The sequence below is a fragment of the Marmota flaviventris genome, chromosome 9, assembly GCF_047511675.1.
Source record: "Marmota flaviventris isolate mMarFla1 chromosome 9, mMarFla1.hap1, whole genome shotgun sequence".
In the NCBI taxonomy this organism is placed as follows: Eukaryota; Metazoa; Chordata; class Mammalia; order Rodentia; family Sciuridae; genus Marmota; species Marmota flaviventris.
Genome location: NC_092506.1, coordinates 59,367,392 through 59,383,370, shown reverse-complemented (window position 1 = coordinate 59,383,370; position 15,979 = coordinate 59,367,392). Strand labels below are relative to the sequence as shown.

The 15,979-nt window shown below is 35.8% G+C and overlaps 1 pseudogene; it reads right to left on the bottom strand.

Annotated features, from left to right (window-relative positions):
- Positions 1-409: 409 nt before the first annotated feature.
- LOC114098320 (olfactory receptor 52D1-like) lies at positions 410-3,675 on the bottom strand (annotated as a pseudogene).
- Positions 3,676-15,979: the final 12,304 nt, after the last annotated feature.

Sequence of the window (15,979 nt, the reverse complement as noted above, 5' to 3'; positions counted from 1 at the left end):
TCCATAATTGACACATCTGTGACAAAACACATTGTCTTTGGATAAATCATTTCCTACAGAAAATCCTTAGTCATCTGATAATGAAAAGAGAAGCTCAAGGAATAACCACACATTCTAAGACAGATAACACAGTGTTTTGTTTTTGTTTTTGTTTGTTTTGGGGTACCAGGGATGGAACTCGGGGGCACTCAACCACTGAGCCACATCCCTAGCCTATTTTGTATTTTATTTAGAGACAGGGTCTCACTGAGCTGCTTAGTGTCTTATTTTGCTGAGCATGACTTTGTGCTCACAGTCCTCCTGTCTCAACTCCCAAGTCACTGGGTTTATAGGCATGCACCACCGCACCCAGCTAACAGTGTTTTATTCAGATATTAATCAAAATCAAAATTCTTCAATAGAGAGGCTTTCAAAAACTGAACAATTTAAGAAATCTGTCTCGTATTCTCTTAGTCCTTACTCCACAAATAATGGGGTTCACCATGGGTGGTATAAGAAGATAGATGTTAGCCACAAATATGTGGACATGAGGAGCTACTTGGTGCCCAAATCTGTGGGTGAGAAAAGAGAAGAAGGCTGGGGTATAGAACACCAAGATGATAACACATGGGAGACACAGGTGCCCAGGGTTTTGAGCCTGGCATCCTTGGATGGGAGGCGGAAAACAGTGTGGAGTATGAGCACATAAGAACAAATGATCAGTATGAAGTCCACTCCTCCAGTAAGGAAGGCAACAATGAGGCTGTAGGCTCTGCGGATTCGTGTCTCAGCACAGGCAATCTTGATGAGGGCCATGAACTCACAGTAGGTGTGGGAAATTATGTTGGTTCTACAGTAGGGAAGCCAATGAAGCAGGAAAGGGTGAGAACTGAGAAGTGTTGTACCCCGGAGGACAATAGCTAGACTTATTCTTCCAATTACACTGTGTGTCAGAATAGCTGAGTGTCTTAGTGGATTACAAATGGCTACATAGCGGTCAAAAGCCATGGCCAGGAGGAAGCCAGACTCCATGGTGGAGCAAGAGTGAATCAGAAACATTTGAGTGAGACAGGCTTCAAAGGGAATCTCTCCATCATGGAACCAAAAGAGGCTGAGAAGTTTGGGGACAACTGTAGTGCACACAACAAGGTCAGCAGCAGCCAACATGCAGAGGAAGAGGTACATTGGCTCATGGAGGCTGGGATCTGTCTTGATGATTAACAGAAGTGAAGAGTTTCCCAGGAGGGCCAAAAGGTAAACCAAACAAAAAGGAATGATCCAGATGTGAGCAGCCTCCAACCCAGGAATGCCAATGAGAACGAAGATTGATGGATGGATATTGGTTTTATTGTATGCTGACATCACAAGGCTCAGATATTCCAGTTCTTCTCATGGATGTTTCCTCTAAACTGAAAAAATAACAATTTATATATTTTTCAATAATTTATAAACTTTTCAGACTGTCAAAGAAAGCAAATTGTAAAGCAATGTGGGTCATGGAGTAATTACCATACCTGTGAATATTGAGATAGAAATTTTTCTATCACCTGTAGAGTCAGGTTCAATTACAGTCAATCTGCCTTGAGAAGAAAGTAGCAGGAAAGGATGAAAATAGTGCCTGAAGGTGCTGTCTACACTGAGGATGAGGATGGAAGGACCACTCGTTCTTATTGACATGTACCAAATCATGGGAATCTTTTTAACCTTTCCCAGATTAACTTTAATCATTTTTACAAATACATAAATGTTGATATTTTCACTGATATATGAATTTGGAATTTGTAAGTACTGATATACAAATGCTAAATGCGGAAAAAATTTTTATGTACCAAAAACTATAGATAAATACATATATGAAAATTTCACCATGATCCAGGATAATTAAATTATCATGTTCCATGATACCAATTGAGAATTAAAGAATGTTTAAGAGTCTTACATTTTTAGGAGTAAGAGAGAGTGTAGTTATAATAGTGAGACAAGAGGAAAGTTGCAAATAAAGAATTTATTTTTGGGGGGGCCTGGGGTAAAATGGTAGTTTATACACATTCCAAGCAACAGTGTATGGCTTTGAGACAGGACAACCAACACTGAGCAGATGTGTCATTTATAGAATGATCACCAGGGAGGTTTACTCACAACTGCATGAGACTCATCAGGATGATAACAGGAGACGGCTGACACAGTTTTTCAGGAAATAAACAAATCATTGTACTTTAATGACTCTCCTCAGGCCACACAGTTGTTGGTTACTCTTGACGTGAGTTTCTATCACTTCCTTAATTTATGTAATTAGTTAAAAATCTTGCTCTTGGGTAAGCGCACTCTGTACCTATGCACCTACTAAGCTTAAGCGTGTACTTAAGCATCCACCTAAGCTTCAGTTCACAATTTTCCCTTCTCCACACACTTCTGCATTTCGTGACAACATTTCAGCTCCATACTGCAATTTGCTTATTGCACTAGTTCCATTTCTGAGAAATGACTTTTAGAACTACATTTTTTTAAATCATGTAGGCCCCTTAGTAGATTGTCTTTTTTATTAACTTTTATTTTTAAGAAATATGATCAGTGCTGTTCCAGACACTCTTTAATTACTATTATAGATATTTATAATTATGGAGTACTGATGATCATGAAAAGCAACTCTTTTAAGTCATTGTCCAAGGAAGTCAGTGTTGGAATATGTACAGCACACTGGGTTGTATTGAATTGCAATGATTTGATAATTTTAGCTACTGTTTTTGAAGTTTCACAAAGAAAGTTTTGGCTTACTCTCACTATTTGAATGTCAGAGTCTCTTACACCCATGGAAACAGTGTCCACGGAGCTTTGGAAGTTCTGGGATGCCATTACTTATCCAGGGCTATATTAGAGAGAACAAGAATATAGGGAAATCAGATTACTGGAATTTTGTAATGATACAATAATTATGATCAAATAATATTTTTCAGAGTAAATTTATTCTTTTACTTTTAGTTTTTTCATCAAAGATTTACAGGAATAATTGAAAAGGGGAATGATTTTGGAACATAACAACAGCAACAAAATCTCTTCCCTCATTTTGTTTACTAACTATTTTTTAAGGGACAAAGAATTTTAACTCTTAGTTATTAAAATGCTCTTACTTTTATCAAACTATAATTTAATCATTCAAAATGACTAAGAGCCACCATCCTTTATGAAAGTAGCAGTTAAGTTAAAAATTTGTGCTACCTTTATGTTATGGTGCACTAAGTATAACTGAAAATAAAAAGGCATATTTATCTGAACTGATATGAAGGATAGTAAAATAAAAGTAAAAATTAATTTGATATGTTTCATTATCAGAATATACATATAAATATATATTTATGGATAATATAATTAAAATTAAACAGAAATTTTTTAGACACAAAAAGAAATCTAAATGAATACACACCCAACATAGGAAAAGTCTAAAATGTGTGATAGGTAGAAAAGATCATAGAGAACATATAATTTACCTTTACCATTATTAGTCTTTTCTTAATTGTCTACATGTATTCATGATTACCCCTGGTGTTTAAGATAACAAAATAAATAATGCAGAAATGCAATTGGATAAATTAAAAAATGCAAACCACAGCATTAGGATAAGATGTGGCCTCTCATGCTTTTGTAAAATATTGCTAAATTTAAATAAACATTGAAACACATTTCTCCACTTCTCTCCATAGCACACTGGTCACTTTCTGACCAATTGTATTAGTAACCTTGTGTCTTTGTTCTGCCTGGTACTTTCAAACATAAAAACATATAATAATTATTTGCTAGAAATGAAATTCTATTCACATATCAAATTCCTCTGGATTATTTTCCTAGATACTTTGGATGATCATGGAAACCCTCCTTGATGTCCCTATAGTAGGTGTACTTACCTGTCAATTATTTTTTCTCATATTGTATTTTATATCTCTTCATGTCTATCTCCTTTTTATATTATATATTCTTACTGAATACAAATGATGTATTTCCATACTTTTTTCATACCAATGAGTGAATAAATAATAAAGGGGAAAATAATAAAACATTTTATCATTGTAAAAAATAATTTTAGAATAAATTTAAGGTAATCATTCTACGATCACTATACAACTTTTGGTATAAATATTGTATAGTCTGCAAAAATCCTCAAACACTGTATGTGCTAATAGTTTCCTGATACTAATGTTAAATCTGAGATATATCTGGGATCCTCTCCAACAATATAAAATTCATTTAGAACTTATTTTTTGCTGACTCCATCTTGGAGAAATTAGTAGGGAATGAAGGAGAAGAAACTTACCTATGTTTTTGGAGATTAATAAAACAAATTGTCTATAATGATTTTATCCATCCTGCATCCCTTATCCATGTCTTTAAGAAAACAAAATAATATAAACCAATATGCATTGAGCATCTATTAGATACTGTTATTTGTACTGTTGGCTGTACCCCATTTTGTCTTCAAGGAGATAATCCTACTTATGGCATAGATAAGAAAAGTAGCTAAGATTATCCAGTTAGTTTCCCGTAGCTGTTCTACTAACAATTAGTGGCTCTGACATTTAAATCCAAGTAATTATGAAGTTTTAATGCTTTCATTAAACCCTCAAATATATGTACCCCAGAAGGTTTTATTAATGTAAATGATATAAAGCATTGCTCACTGCTTTCAGCAGAATGAATTTTGAAGAAAATGTATGGATTTTTAAGGTTTGCTCAGCACATTCTCTGATATAACCCCTTCCCATCATTTCCCACATCAGTCTTTCTCTAGTATACTCAAGTATGTAGAAAAACCCATGTACAAATTTATTCTTAAAGAAAGTTGCAGCCCAGTCCCAACCTATAACAGACACCATTGACTGTATGATAGAGGCAGCCTGTTCAGGGTACCCCCAAATCAATGGTATTTTCTATTCCTAGAAATCTTACATATATCTGTTTTTCAGAGCTGGCTGCTTTCCAACTACCTGACTATTGTCCAACTAGCTCAGACTGCAATGAAGAGCACTGTGCCCTGCCTTACCTCACTAGGGATCTTTGTGGATCAAAAGGGCTCCCACGTGATTTGAGCAAATCTTCTGTTCTCCCAGGACTTACAGTTTTTTCTGAATGAGCTCCATCATAGATAGTTTCCAGGTGCCTAAGGCTCCCATGGGCCAGGAGGTTGAAAGGCTTCCCCAAGGTGTCAGAGAAAACCCCATTGAGAGTTGCAGATCTGAGTTCTGAATGCAGCTTTTATGTTTCAAGTCAACATCTAATAACTGGAGAATCTAGGAAGGGGGAGAGAGTGAGTCTTCCCCATTTGTCTCTGGAATCTTGCCAGGAGGATTGCATAGATTCAGAATTGTTGGTTCTTAAAAATATTATATATATATATATATATATATATATATATATATATATATATATATATAAAAAGAAAAGTCTGGCTCAAAGTTTTGTTTAAAATGTCTTTTTATTTTTAATAGAAAAATAAAAAGAATTTATTAAAATAATTCATACAATCTTTGTATTCACATACTTTTGAATATTTAAATAACAATTTTTATAACATTATCCAAGGGTTGTATTGTGATCTTTTTTAATTTTTTAAAAAAATTTTATTCTAATTTGTTATAATACAGCAGAATGCATTGCAATTCATATTACACATAGAAAGCACAATTTTCCATATCTCTGGTTGTATACAAAATATATTCACATCATTCATGTCTTCATAAACGTACTAGGGTAAAGATGTCCATCTTATTCCACTGTCTTTCTTACACCCATGCGCCCTCTCTTCCCCTTCCACCCCTTTGCCATATCTAGAGTTCATCTAATCCTCCCATGCTCCCCCTCCCAATCCCACTATGAATCAGCCTCCTTTATCAAACATTCAGCATTTGGTTTTATACTATTAGCTAACTTCACCTAGCATTATATTCTCCAACTCCATCCATTTACCTGCAAATGACATGATTTTATTCTCTTTTATTGTTGAGTGATATTCCATTGTGTATATATACCATATTTTCTTTATCTATTCTTCTACTGAAGGGCATCTAGGTTGGCTCCACAGTTTTGCTATTATGAATTGTGTTGCTATAAACTTTGACGTGGCTGTGTCCCTGTAGTATGCTGTTTTTAAGTCCTTTGAGTATAGACTGCAGAGTGGGATAGCTGGGTCAAATAGTGGTTCCATTCCCAGTTTTCCTAGGATTCACCATACTGCTTTCCATATTGGCTGCACCTATATGCAGTCCCACCATCAATGTATGAGTGTACCTTTTCCCCCACATCCTTGCCAACACTTATTATTGTTTGTATTCATAATAGCTGCCATTCTGACTGGAGTGAGGTGAAATCTTAGAGTGGTTTTAATTTAGATTTCTCTTATTTGTAGAGATGTTGAACATTTTTTCATATATTTGTTGACCGATTGTGTGTATTCTTCTGAAAAGTGTCTATTCAGGTCTTTGGCCCATTTATTGATTGGGTTATTTGTTTATTGTTGTTGTTGTTGTTGCTATTTAGCTTTTTGAGTTCTTTATATATCCTAGAGATTAGTGCTCTATCTGATGTGTGAGGGGTAAAGATTTGCCACCAAAATGCAACTCTCTGATTGTTTCTTTTGCTGAGAAGAAGCTTTTTAGTTTAAATCCATCTCATGTATTATTTCTTCATATTAATTCTTGTATTAGAGGAGTCTTATTGAGGAAGTTGGGGCAAAATCCCACATGATGAATATTTGGACCCACTTGTTCTTTTTTTTAAAAAATTTAATTCATTTTATTTTTTTAAATACATGGCAGCAGAATGCATTACAATTCTTATCTATTAGATGCAGGGTCTCTGGTTTAATTCCTAGGTCCTTGATCCATTTTGAGTTTAGTTTTGTACATGGTGAAGATAGCGGTTTAACTTCATTTTGTTGCTTATAGATTTCCAATTTTCCCAGCACCATTTATTGGAGAAGCTATCTTTTCTCCAATATATATTTATTTGGCACTTTTGTCTATTGTAAATGAACTGTAATTCTGTGGGTTAGTCTCTGTGTCCTCTATTCTGTACCATTGATCTACAAGTCTACTTTAGTGCCCATACCATGCTATTTTTGTAACTATTGCTATAGTATAGTTTAAGTTCTGGTATAGTGATGCTACCTTCTTCACTCTTCTTTTTTTTTAAATTTTTATTGTTGGTTGTTCAAAACATTACATAGTTCTTGATATATCATATTTCACACTTTGATTCAAGTGGGTTATGAACACCCATTTTTACCCCGTATACAGATTGCAGAATCACATCGGTTACACATCCACTCATTTACATATTGCCATACTAGTGTCTGTTGTATTCTGCTGCCTTTCCTATCCTCTGCTATCCCCCCTCACCTCCCCTCGCCTCCCCTCTTCTCTCTCTACCCCATCTACTGTAATTCATTTCTCCCCCTTGTTTTTTTCCCTTATCCCTCACTTCCTCTTGTATCTAATTTTGTATAACCCTGAGGGTCTCCTTCCATTTCCATGCAATTTCCCATCTCTCTCCCTTTTCCTCCCACCTCTCATCCCTGTTTAATGTTAATCTTCTTCTCATGCTCTTCGTCCCTACTCTGTTCTTAGTTACTCTCCTTATATCAAAGAAGACACTTGGCATTTATTTTTTAGGGATTGGCTAGCTTCACTTAGCATAATCTTCTCTAATGCCATCCATTTCCCTGCAAATTCTATGATTTTGTCATTTTTTAATGCAGAGTAATACTCCATTGTGTATAAATGCCACATTTTTTTATCCATTCGTCTATTGAAGGGCATCTAGGTTGGTTCCACAGTCTTGCTATTGTGAATTGTGCTGCTATGAACATTGATGTAGCAGTGTCCCTGTAGTATGCTCTTTTTAGGTCTTTAGGGAATAGACCGAGAAGGGGAATAGCTGGGTCAAATGGTGGTTCCATTCCCAGCTTTCCAAGAAATCTCCATACTGCTTTCCAAATTGGCCGCACCAATTTGCAGTCCCACCAGCAATGTACAAGTGTACCCTTTTCCCCACATCCTCGCCAGCACTTGTTGTTGTTTGACTTCATAATGGCTGCCAATCTTACTGGAGTGAGATGGTATCTTAGGGTGGTTTTTATTTGCATTTCTCTGACTGCTAGAGATGGTGAGCATTTTTTCATGTACTTGTTGATTGATTGTATGTCCTCCTCTGAGAAGTGTCTGTTCAGGTCCTTGGCCCATTTGTTGATTGGGTTATTTGTTATCTTATTGTTTAATTTTTTGAATTCTTTGTATACTCTGGATATTAGGGCTCTATCTGAAGTGTGAGGAGTAAAGATTTGTTCCCAGGATGTAGGCTCCCTATTTACCTCTCTTATTATTTCTTTTGCTGAGAAAAAACTTTTTAGTTTGAGTAAGTCCCATTTGTTGATTCTAGTTATTAACTCTTGTGCTATGGGTGTCCTATTGAGGAATTTGGAGCCTGACCCCACATTATGTAGATCGTAGCCAACTTTTTCTTCTATCAGACGCCGTGTCTCTGATTTGATATCAAGCGCCTTGATCTATTTTGAGTTAACTTTTGTGCATGGCGAGAGAAAGGGATTCAGTTTCATTTTGTTGCATATGAATTTCCAGTTTTCCCAGCACCATTTGTTGAAGATGCTATCCTTCCTCCACTGCATGCTTTTAGCCCCTTATCAAATATAAGATAGTTGTAGTTTTGTGGATTGGTTTCTGTGTCCTCTATTCTGTACCATTGGTCCACCCGCCTGTTTTGGTACCAGTACCATGCTGTTTTTGTTACTATTGCTCTGTAGTATAGTTTGAAGTCTGGTATCGCTATACCGCCTGATTCACACTTCCTGCTTAGCATTGTTTTTGGTATTCTGGGTCTTTTATTTTTCCATATGAATTTCATGATTGCTTTATCTATTTCTACAAGAAATGCCATTGGGATTTTGATTGGCATTGCATTAAACCTATAGAGAACTTTTGGTAATATCACCATTTTGATGACGTTAGTTCTGCCTATCCATGAACAGGGTATATTTTTCCATCTTCTAAGATCTTCTTCTATTTCTCTCTTTAGGGTTCTGTAGTTTTCATTGTATAAGTCTTTCACCTCTTTTGTTAGGTTGATTCCCAAGTATTTTATTTTTTTTTGAGGATATTGTGAATGGAGTGGTTGTCCTCATTTCCATTTCAGAGGATTTATCGCTGATATACAGGAATGCCTTTGAATTATGCATGTTGATTTTATATCCTGCCACTTTGCTGAATTCATTTATTAGCTCTAGTAGTTTCTTTGTAGACCCTTTTGGGTCTACTAGGTATAGAATCATGTCATCTACAAATAGTGATAATTTGAATTCTTCTTTTCCTATTTTTATGCCTTTAATTTCTTTTGTCTAATTGCTCTGGCCAGTGTTTCGAGAACTACGTTGAACAGAAGTGGTGAGAGAGGGCATCCCTGTCTTGTTCCAGATTTTAGAGGGAATGCCTTCAATTTTTCTCCATTCAGAATGATGCTAGCCTGAGGCTTAGCACAGATAGCTTTTACAATATTGAGGTATGTTCCTGTTATCCCTAGTTTTTCTAGAGTTTTGAACATAAAGGGATGCTGTACTTTGTTGAATGCTTTTTCTGCATCTATCGAGATGATCATATGGTTCTTATCTTTTAAGTCTATTGATGTGGTGAATAACATTTATTGATTTCCATATATTGAACCAGCCTTGCATCCCAGGGATGAATCCTACTTGATCATGGTGCACAATTTTTTTGATATGTTTTTGTATCTGATTTGCCAGAATTTTATTGAGGATTTTTGCATCTAGATTCATTAGAGATATTGGTCTGTAGTTTTCTTTCTTTGAATTGTCTTTGTCTGTTTTAGGTATCAGGGTGATGTTGGCCTCGTAGAATGAATTTGGAAGTTCTCCCTCTTTTTCTATTTCCTGGAATAGCATGAAAAGTATTGGTATTAGTTCTTCTTTAAAGGTTTTGTAAAACTCTGCTGTATACCCATCCGGTCCTGGGCTTTGCTTTGTTGGAAGTCTTTTGATGGCTTCTTCTATTTCCTCAATTGACATTGGTCTGTTTAGGTTGTCTATATCCTCCTGACTCAATCTGGGTAGATCATATGACTTAAGAAATTTATCGATGCCTTCATTATCTTCTATTTTATTGGAGTATAAGGATTCAAAATAATTTCTAATTATCTTCTGTATTTCTGAAGTGTCTGTTGTGATATTGCCTTTTTCATCCCGTATGCCAGTAATTTGAGTTCTCTCTCTTCTTCTCTTCCTTAGCATGGCTAAGGGTCTGTCAATCTTATTTATTTTTTCAAAGAACCAACTTTTAGTTTTGTCAATTTTTTCAATTGTTTCTTTTATTTCTATTTCATTAATTTCAGCTGTAATTTTAATTATTTCTTGCCTTCTACTTCTTTTGCTGTTGTTTTGCTCTTCTTTTTCTAGGATTTTGAGATGAAGTGTGAGATCATTTATTTGTTGGTTTTTCCTTTTTTTAAGGAATGAACTCCAGGCAATGAATTTTCCTCTTAGAACTGCTTTCAATGTGTCCCATAGATTCCGATATGTTGTGTCTGTTTTCATTTATCTCTAAGAATTTTTTAATTTCCTCCTTGATGTCTTCTATAACCCATTGATCATTCAGTATCCTATTGTTCATTCTCCAAGTGATGCATGATTTTTCCTTCCTTCTTTTATCGTTTATTTCCAGTTTCATTCCATTACAATCAGATAAGATGCATGGTATTATCTCTACTCCTTTATAATGTCTAAGAGTTGCCCTGTGACATAATATATGATCTATTTTTGAGAAGGATCCATGTGCTGCTGAGAAAAAAGTGTAACTGCTTGATGTTGGGTGGTATATTCTATATATGTCAATTAAGTCTAGGTTATTAATTGTATTATTGATTTCTATAGTTTCTTTATTCAACTTTTGTTTGAAAGATCTGTCCAGTGGTGAGAGAGGTGTGTTGAAGTCTCCCATGATTATTGTATGGTGGTCTATTAGACTCTTGAACTTGAGAAGAGTTTGTTTGATGAACATGGTTGCACCATTGTTTGGAGCATATATATTTATGATTGTTATGTCTTGTTAGTGTATGGTTCCCTTGAGCAGTATATAGTGTCCCTCTTTATCCCTTTTGATTAACTTTGGCTTGAAATCTATTTTATTTGATATGAGTATGGATACTCCTGCTTGTTTCCGAAGTCCATATGAGTGATATGATTTTTCCCAACCTTTCACCTTCAGCCTATGTATGTCTTTTCCTATCAAATGCGTCTCCTGTAGGCAGCATATTGTTGGGTCTTGTTTTGTGATCCATTCTACTAGCCTGTGTCTCTTGATTGGTGAGTTTAAGCCATTAACATTTAGGGTTATTATTGAGATATGGGTTGTTCTTCCAGCCATATTTGTTTATTTATGTTACTAAACATGGTTTGTTTTCCACTTTGATTATTTTCCCCCCTTTAGTGTCCTACCTCCCACTGTTGGTTTTCATTGTTATTTTCCATTTCCTCTTCCTGTAGTGTTTTGCCGAGGATGTTTTGAAGAGATGGTTTTCTAGCTGCAAATTCTTTTAACTTTTGTTTATCATGGAAGGTTTTAATTTCATCTGCCATCCTGAAGCTTAATTTCGCTGGATACACAATTCTTGGTTGGAACCCATTTTCTTCAGTGTTTGAAATATGTTGTTCCAGGATCTTCTAGCTTTCAGAGTCTGTGTTGAAAGATCAGCTGTTATCCTGATTGGTTTACCCCTAAATATAATCTGCTTCCTTTCTCTTGAAGATTTTAAAATTCTCTCCTTATTCTGTATCTTGGGCATCTTCATTATAATGTGTCTAGGTGTGGATCTCTTATGATTTTGCACATTCGGCGTCCTGTAGGCTTTTAGGATTTGGGATTCTGTCTCATTCTTCAAGTCTGGGAAGTTTTCTCGTATTATTTCATTGAATAGATTGCTCATTCCTTTGGTTTGGACCTCTATACCTTCCTGTATCCCAATGACTCTTAAGTTTGGTCTCTTTATGTTATCCCATATTTCTTGGATGTTCTGCTCATGGTTTCTTAACAGTCTCGCTGAGCTGTCTATGTTCTTTGCAAGTTGAAATACTTTGTCTTCATTGTCTGATGTTCTATCTTCTAAGTGTTCTACTTTGCTTGTAGTATTCTCATTTGAGTTTTTAAGTTGGTTTATTGCTTACTGCATTTCTAGGATTTCTGTTTGTTTGTTTTTTATAACCTCTATCTCCCTGTATAGTTGATCTTTTGCTTCTTGGATTTGTTTATGTAATTCATTGTCGAAGTGATCTTTCATTGTCTGATTTTGCTGTCTAATGTCTTCCTTGAGACTCCAGATCATCTGAAGCATGTAAATCCTGAATTCTTTATTTGACATTCCATCTGCTGCAGTTATTACCTCTTCTAAAGTTGAGTTGACCTGCATTGCTTGTGGTCCTTTCTTTCCTTGTCTTTTCATACTGCTCGCATTTCTTTCTGCTTGGTGAAACTGTTGTGTTATTGAATTTTCCCCCTATATATTTATATTGCTCTTGTATAGTTGCAAAGTCTCCCTTGCAGGGGCGGGCAGCGGCTGTGCTCCTCCTCCAATTGGGGTGATCTTTCTACCACGCTGGCGGGCCGCTGGGCCTGTTCTTCAGGTTGCAGGTCTGCCTACCTTGCAGGCACCGGCGGCGGCTGTGCCCCTCCTCCAATTGGGGTGATCTTTCAACTAGGCTGGCTGGCGGTCTGCCTACCTTACTGGCCGCAGCTGGGCCCTTCCTTCAATTGGGGTGATGTGTCTACTACGCCGGCGGGCTGCTGGGCCTGTTCTCCCGGTAGGTCGCAGGTTTGCCTACATTGCAGGCGCAGGCGGCGGCTCTGCCCCTCCTCCAATTGGGGTGGTGTGTCTACCACGCCGGCGGGCCACTGGGCCTGCTCTACCGGTCGGTCGCAGGTCTGCCTACCTTGCAGGTGCGGGCGGCGGCTCTGCTCTCTCTTCACTCTTCTTGCTGATGATTGCTTTAGCTATTCTGGGTTTCTTATTTTTCCAGATGAATTTTATGATTGCTTTTTCTATTTCTATGAGGAATGTCATTGGGATTTTTATTGTAATTGCATTAAATCTGTATAATATTTCTGGTAGTATGATCATTTTGACAATATTAATTCTGCCTATCCAAGAATAAGGTAGATCTTTCCATCTTCTAAGGTCTTCTTTGATTTATTTCTTTAGCATTCTGTAGTTTCATTGTAGAGGTCTTTCATCTCTCTTGTTAGGTTGATTCCCAAGGGTTTTTTTGATACTATTGTATTAAAATAATTCATATCATTTTTGTATTCACATAAGTTTGAATATTTAAATCACAAATTTTATAGCATTATCCAAGATTTGTATTGTGATCTTAACGTTAATATTTTCATATTTTGTCTGAATAAGTTTCATACAAATTTATTTAATTTTATTAAAAAAATAAAAATGAGATTTTAATAAGAACTGAATGGTATGTCAACATTAATGTGTAAAATTTGACACCAATTTTTTAAATTGTAATACTTTGGATTATATAATTTTACATTCTCTATATTTTATGGGTATATTAAGTATGTATTTAATAAAAATTACAAATATGCCATTGTGACATAGTATTCAGGGAGTCAATATTGCATGTTTGTCTAGTCCATAAAAGGTATTTGTAGCCCCAAGTCAAGTCTGATAGCCATTTAACATATGGAAAACTGCCCAAAATTTGACTTCCTGACATGCATATTCCCACTCGAGGTTGAATGAGAATCTAAGTTCTAGATTCAGTGCTCACAACGGAAATGAATGTTATTTATGCTACCTGTTCAGTGACACATGTTCTCTCTCTCTCCCTCTTTTCTTTGGTTTTTCTCTCTCTCTCTTTGGTTATTGATCCCAATGATTCAAATGATTGACAAGTAGATTGCTCAGGTCTATGAGCTGTTCCTAAGTGCCAGAAGTTTTTCGGGTACCATTTGAAGGAAAGAACCTTATTAGTAAGCTTCATCAAGAAGTGAGTTATATTGCTTTCAATTATGAACTCAGAGGTAAGGAGTAAATATTTTGTCCCAGAAAAGAGAGAAAGAAACTCACCTCTTTGTATATGAGGCCTATCTGGAAAGTTTTAAAGTAACATCTATCATGAGTAATAAAGATGTGGAAAACATGGGTTATATAAAATTTGTTGGAAGTCATTGCTTCGGACTGAGTTTCTACACTAGGCACCAGTATCTCAGAACAAAACAGCCAGGAGTCACTTGTGCAAGTGTCATGGAATCAAATGAAATTCTAATTAGAAATCCCCAATAGGTCAGTCAGTCTCTCCCCAAAACAGGGCATTCATAGCAATCTACAAGAAAGGGACTAGTTGACCTGACCCAGCACCATAAAGAATTCCCCTTAGTTTGAACTTTACAAGGAAGGTTGATCTTAATCAACTTATTTTATTTTCTTGCTCTGTGTTCTTGTTCCTACACAATCTGTTGTACAAACACCACTGTTGAACCCTTCCCAACAGAAATCCCTTTGTTTTGAGATGGGAAGATGTCCCATTATTGGATCATTAATAAAAAACAATTAGACCTTTAAATGTATTGTCTTGAAAATTTCCTTTCTTAATGGATGAAGATGAGAGCACATTTGTTAACTCTTGAGATTTCAGCTATTAAACCCAAGGGTAGAGGACAGTCTTGAGGTTGGAGGACACAACTATTTTCATTCAAGTTAACCAAGGTTGAAAAATATCCAACTATTCTTGGTGGTGCAGCTGGCTGCAGTATTCAAGAGGTAAGAATGCATCAAAAAATGAATAATGAAAACTTTCTAATAGAGGCAAGTTTCACCTCTCGGGACACTGCAGAAGAATTTTTAAAAATGCCTGCTAGGATCACAAGTTCAAAGCCAGCTTTAGCAACAGTGAGGCACTAAGCAACTCAGTGAGACCCTGTCTCTAAATAAAGTACAAAATATCGGCTGGGGATGTGGCTCAGTGGTTGAGTGCCCCTGAGTTCAATCCCTGTAACCCCCAAAGAAATGCCTGCTAGGTTTAAAAACAGAAAAGAGATATGTGGATGAGTATATTTTCAATGCTGATGAAATTGGTTCATGGCATCAGGTTCTTGACATAAGAATTTTTGTAATAGAAGTGATGACCAATGCTGCTGGTATTAAGTCCAAGAGTGTGTGATTCTTTGGTAAGAACTGTATATGAAATGAGATTTCCTGAATAAGAAATACCTATAAAAGAAGGTTATATGGTGTATTTTGATCAGTTGAGAGAAATATGTCCAGAAGCTTATATGAACCTAACTCTGTAATGAGTATATGCTAATTAGGTGTTCAAATGAGTTAATAGAACATACCAACTGAAAGCAATGAGAATTGACTGTGTAATGTGTGAATATACAAATAGTTATATGACTTTAGGCAGAATTGCTTACTCCTTTAAAATAAGAATGGTACATATTTATGGTGTTCTACACGATGTTTTGACCTAGGTATACATTTCATGATGTCTATGTCAAGTTATTTAATATGTCACTTATTTTACATTTTTTGGAAGTTGAGAAACTTAAAATCTATTCTCTTATGTAGTTTCAAGTATACTAACAATAGTCTTCATGATGTATGAGAGACTCTTGAGCTTATTCCTTCTATCTCTCTAGTTGCAACCTAAGTCAGCATGTGCCCCTTGCCCTGTGTCTCTTGTCTCTAATGGGGAAGATTTATTTTTCTCTGTTTTGGCAACTGGAGGTTTGTTAGATTCAACATATGAGAACAAACAATATTTGTCTTTCTGTGCCTAGATTAATTTAATATTGTATTATTTATGGTTAAACATGATATCATAAATGACAAAATTTATTTATTTTATAAGTCTGAATGCTATTTCATTGAAACATATGTCATATTCTCTTTGCTGTCTCCGTCTCATATTAGAGGGATTTCT